The sequence below is a fragment of the Quercus robur genome, chromosome 3 (assembly GCF_932294415.1).
Source record: "Quercus robur chromosome 3, dhQueRobu3.1, whole genome shotgun sequence".
Lineage (NCBI taxonomy): Eukaryota > Viridiplantae > Streptophyta > Magnoliopsida > Fagales > Fagaceae > Quercus > Quercus robur.
In genome coordinates, this window is record NC_065536.1 from 60,708,994 (window position 1) to 60,715,031 (window position 6,038).

The 6,038-nt window shown below is 34.3% G+C and overlaps 1 pseudogene; it reads left to right on the forward strand.

Annotated features, from left to right (window-relative positions):
- The first annotated feature begins 1,323 nt into the window (after positions 1 to 1,323).
- On the forward strand, positions 1,324 to 4,252 carry LOC126719885 (probable mediator of RNA polymerase II transcription subunit 26c; annotated as a pseudogene).
- Positions 4,253 to 6,038: the final 1,786 nt, after the last annotated feature.

Sequence of the window (6,038 nt, forward strand, 5' to 3'; positions counted from 1 at the left end):
TTCTTTTGGGTAAGATACCATCCCAACAGGGTATATTCCCAAAAGATGTTATGGTTGGAAACCAAATATAGACCCTATTTCCCCCCACCACCAAACCACACCCTCTGAATCTCCTTGACCATGGGCCCACCTCCCACATATTGGCTGGGTACAAGTTGGTAGTGCTCCGGCCCTTCTGTGCTTGCTCCACTATCTTCTGTTTTTGTCTTTTTTCATTCCCACGCCGTTTCTGCCGTAGCAGATTAGTTCTGTTTGTTCTATTGCGTGTTTTTGTCTTATTTCTTCATGCGTTTCCTGCTGTGTTTGTCATTTCCTTTGGTTTGGCTTTTCTTTCCTTCACGAAATTCCTGCTGCTGACACTTCCTGTTGTTCCTTGTTTCTTTGTATCATACTTCTTCATATTAGTTTTCACGCCTATCTTTTTATACAAAAGTATTTGGGCCTCTGTGGGCCAAATAACGTTGACTGGATCAAAAGGGTCTTAGGCCCAATTTGTTTTTATCTACCGAAGCTATTCTGGTGGAGAACTGTATTCTATGGCAAAGCTGTATTCTGCTGTAGATTTGTATTCTGTTGCGAATCGCTTTCCCTTGCATTTCTTTCTTTAGACCTCTCTTGCTCTTTGGTCTTCTTGGCGAGCCTTTGGGCCTTGCTTTTCATTGGGCTTTTCTTCATATAGGCTTTTGGGTACAGATTCAAAAAATGGGCATCAATAATAGGCTTTTGGGTTTCTTTAATATTAATAATTTCTTTTATATTTTTTATGTTATCTATATATGTATATAACCGAAATCTTTGAAGCTCCTACAATTTTCCAAGTCAGCATTTAATTTTTTTTCTTTCTATTTTTTAAATTTGATTTAAAAATAAATCTAATTTTTCCCCCCACCAAATACACGTTACAAAACCCGATACCTCTTTAAAACCAAAAAAAAAAAAAAGGAAAAAATATCTCTTCTGTTCCCACACACTAACATCTCCTTCCCCTAAACTTAAAACTCACCCTTCCTTCCTCCAAAATCAAAACCCAAAACTCAGATTCTCCCACCGTCATCACTGCCGCCACAGATTGCCGCCACCACAGACCGCCACCACCACGGAAAGGCAGCCTACTGAATGATGCAAAATCTCACACAACCACCGCCACTCCAATCCTATTTAAATCCTCACACAACCACTGTCTCTCTCCAAGTCTTTCGCAACTTTCAATGTCAGATAAGTAACAATTTGAAGTTAGAGTTCCAAATTTCATCAAAGTAAAGTTTCTATTTTGTTTATAGATTGTCTAAGATCATGGTTTGCTATCAACTACGGATTTAAACGATGTTGGCTTCGTTGAACCTAGGGAAACCCTACAGAAGATCAAATTCTACATGGGCTTCGTCTCTTAGCATTTTAAAGAATGGTTAGTGATGTTTTTATTTTAATTTTAGGATTTCCCCCTTACCTATTCTCTTTATTTGGAGTAAATTTGTGGTTTTTTTAAAAAACCAAAAGAGCCTTATATTATTATTGTTCATTGAGAGGCTTAATAAGGGGCAGAGAGCGTTAGAGCGGTAGAGAAAAATCTGAGGGATTTTATAATCAGACCAAAACTTCTCCGAAAACATTACCAGCAAGTTTTTAATTTTGTTCTATTGTTTTTGGCTGTTAGGTATGATTTAGGGTTACGTTTGGGAGTGTTTCTTTCGAATGATTAGCATAAATTGATGGGTTTGGAGCCGGTAGTGGAGTTTGCTATTTCCAATTATTGGCTGCATTGCTCTCTTTTTCATATTTTAGCAAATTCAATCAAAACTGGGTCTCCTAACCGTATCTTTTGCGAGAATGCAACCAAGTATGTTGTTCATAAATCACTGTTGTTTGTTTCTCTTATTTATTTATTTATTTTATTTTTTAAAAGTTAAGATAGTTTTTCATTTGTGGAACTTTCTTCTTCTATTCTGTGTGGGAGTATCTTGGAGGGAGATTTCTATGTAGGAGAAGATCAAGAGTTTACTGCAAGGTGACACTGTTTCAATCTCTTCTACCAAAACAAAATCAATTCTAACCAAAGACCTTAGTTAAAAAAATAAAAAATAAATAAAAAATCTAACCCAAGTATAGGTTTTTTTTATGTTAATTTTTTTATTACCAAATTTGTTTTTTAAAAAGTTACTGGTAGCAGTTTAGGCAATTTAATGTTGGTAAGAGACTGGCTTGCTGGTGGGTGGTAGTCTGACACTGACGATTTCTCTTTCAATCTCTCTTTGTCTGTCTCTTTACAGTTACTATGCTCTCTGTGTGTTTATTTTTGTGAGTAATGATTCGTTTGCTTTCTATACATATAAAAGATGTTTATTTTTATATAGACGATGAACTTGTCTTTCATTGAGTCATAAAGTTTAGTGTTTGTCTTATACACTTGGCACAATTCTGGGTGTCAGTGGCAGTTAATTATTGCCCTCTTATGGGTTAGATTTGGTTTTAATTAAGGTTTTGATTTATAATTAGTTTCTAGAAGGCTTTTATGTTACTTCTTCTTCGTTTACTGCATTTCCAAAGGGGCTATTTATTCAGTTTGAAAGAAATTGTTTTCTTTTTTGTTTGTTTAATTGTTTTGATAATTATTGAATTTTTTTTTTGGTGTTCGTACCGGTATGCTTTTTAAGTCATTGGATAATGAGATGTGAAGAATAAAGGGGTTTTTGCTAAATTCGTTTATTTTTGTTTGTGTTGTTAGGAAGTGGAAGGATATTGTGGATGAATGGGTGAAGTTGAATCAACCTGGGGAACACACATCTTCTGCTCTAAGGGGTAACACTGTTTGTACTATCTGGAATGAATTTAATTTCAGTTTCTCTTTTGAGTAAGTAACTGAGTGCAGCTTGCATTATAGAAAGTAAGTTAAAATTGGTAATTGTTGTTGTTGGCAGCTGATGGAGACTCACCTCAACAGAAAGTTACTCAAAATGGTTATCACCAGGTTGAAGAAATCTTTTATTTTTTGTAGGAACAGTTTGTTTAGGTGTTGTACAGTTTCCCAGTTAAATTCAAACACTTACTACATTTGTCATTGCAATTCAAACATTGTTATATTTTAAAGGACAATTAATTGGGGAATGTAACGTATAGCATCTAAGGAACTGTATTTAAGTTTTGTTCTTTATTTTTGTGATTTTTGAGCCAACTAATCTGCTTTTTCTGGGAGAAAATCACTATTGGAAAATGGGTTTTGTTTTAGAGGTTTCTAATATTCTGTTCTTTTGTAGGTTCCTGATTTTTCTTACTCTCCAAATCCACACAGTGAATAGTAGAATCAGATTCCAAGTTCAACTTTTGAGCTTGGTGTGAGTGTGTTTTTGTTTGGAGTTTGAATGATCCGACTTGCTTGCATATATGGGAGTTCTAGGTCAGATAAGAATAATTCAGAATCCGAGCCAAAGCCGAAAGTTATTCCTCGGAAAGAAGCTCCTCCTCCTAGAGCAGCACATGTATCTGCCTCGACACATCAAAATGTATGAATACCAAATTAAGAGTCTCTAGCTCCAGTGTTTGGTTGATTATCATTTGGAGTAAGAAAATTAGTTTTTGAAGGAATTGATTCCAAAATATGAGAAAACTAAACTCAATTGCATCAAATAGTTTAGTTTAGCTCAATTGAATGGGAGGTGTAAGTTTTCCCATGATGCTCCTTAATAGTATGAAGTTTGAGATATTTTTAATTTCTTGCCAACCAAACAAATTGTGAATGTTATTTAACTGAATTTGAGTCACTTCATTGGGATTTTACAGAGACAGAGAGAACAACAACAAAAGGATGTTGACTCTAAAAAACTGGCTTCAACAAGAAAAACGCTTTAAGAGAATTACAAAGAAGCTGAAAATGGTTCACTTATTTTCTTTTCTGCTTCTATTGTAATTTTACTGGATTCATCAATTTGGGTTTATGCTGAAGCTGTTTGTGTTTTACTTTGGTGAAGCCAAAAGGCAAAGAACAATTCAGGTGATGGACATCCATGAGATCCCAAAACCCAAGAATGCCTTCTTTGGAAAGAACAAAGGTGGTAGTGGTGGCGGTTCTCACGGGAGGCACTGGTGACTGAATACGGCAAATCATACATACTAAAGGGTACATGAGGGAGGCTGGAAAGGCTAAAACTGGTTGTGCCTCTTACATTGTTTTTTGGAGTTAAGAAAACAAAAACAATAACACTTTTTTTTTTTGTTAATTTACTTAATAACAAAAATTAAAATGACTTATTTGGGAATAGGGATTTCAAAGTGTTAAAAAGTTTGAGGTTTTTAGTAGCGGGAAACTCTAGTGAGGCACATACACTCACACCCAAATCCACAACAATCTTAAGTGTTAATTTGTTATTGGCGCACCAAATTCACATTTTCACCAAGTACAAGAGGTGGTCTCTTGTGTTAGTTTTGAAATCCAATGGAATACTTATTTTCATGAAGATTATAGACATATTGAACTTTTTTAATAATTCAATAGTTGGGGTGGGGTTATTATGAAATTTATTGACATTTGTGTTTCTTTCGGTTTCATTGATAGCAGAAGAGCCTTACTCGTTTAGGGGCCTGAAAAACGTAATAGGCATTATAAATCTTTGATGAATTGGTATAATTTGGTGTTATACTTGATACTAATTTGGCGAAAAATTTAGCTTGAAGAAGTTGAGAAAAAAGAAGAGCCTAAGAAAGGGAGGAAATAGATTCTTGAAAAGCATTGGATAAAGCTTAAAGATGTAAGCACAATTGTATATTTATTCTATTTACTGATTCTTTTGTAATACTTATTAAACCAAATGTAAGAGCATATTATGATTATTGTAATATATTACTTCATAATATTTGTATTTATCTCATTTTTAATGATTTTATGTGTAATATTTTGATAGTTTCGTCATAATTACACGTTTCATCTTATATTAGAGTCAATTTAGCTTTCAATAATTGAAATTAGAGAAATGTTTAAACCTGAACATGTTAACATTTGATTTAAAACAATCTCGTGCATTGCACTGGTTAGCTTCTAGTTATATTTTATACTAGTTATATTTTATACCTCAAGAGTTTGGGATCAATTGCAATTTCTGCTGTTTATCAAAGTCGTAACATTGTTGAAGAAAATGCAACAAACACTACCTATATATTTCTATTTCAAAGTTGAAAACAAATTTTGATTTTCACTCTCATGCTCTTATACCGGACTCACTTTTCTAGATCTGCTAATGGATTTCCTAAATTGGGTCGAAGCCATGCAACCAAAGGAAAAATATAATCTGTGAAAGTGAATGTTTTAAAGCCGAGACGCATGTAACTCACTCAATTTTTATATACTGTTGCTACAAACACACAAACTTAATTGGATAGATAATATAAATAGATTATGTAATTAAATGAAGATCTTGCATTGGGTTCAGCCGCTATTTACAGAAAGCCATTTGTTTGATGGGAATATGAAGTGTTACTCCTCTTGAAAGCCCAATTAGTAGGTGATGAAAGTTTGCCTAGGATGGACTTTTGTAACAGTAGATAATAACCAGTTAGGGCTCACAATGAGAGTGCTAGAAACGAAAGCATAGCATATTTTAGTGAGGAATGATAGGGCGGAGGATTGCAATGATAGAGTTGGGGAAACACCACGAACTTTTCTCATATATTATCACAAGTGATTCAAAATTATCTTTTACCACTCGGGTGGTGGCTATATTGCTGTGTCTAAATCTTTGTTATATCTCAGACCACTGTAAGGCTCCAAATACAAATACTTACGTTAAAATAATTAGTAATTTTGAATTCCATTAAGACCATTTCTATATCTGAATGCAAAACTAACGAAATTTAAATACACCAACTCTCTTTCTCAAACACATTCAAGCGGAGAATCAGAGGCACGAATCGCTAAAGAGAAATGAGAGCTCAAACAGTTTTCATGCTAGTCTGCAGCAGTGATAGCCCAAATGATAATAGATGCAAAATTAGGGTCGCATCATAAGGTTATATGATCCTAAAAAATTCCATTTCCCAGCGATTCTGGGAGT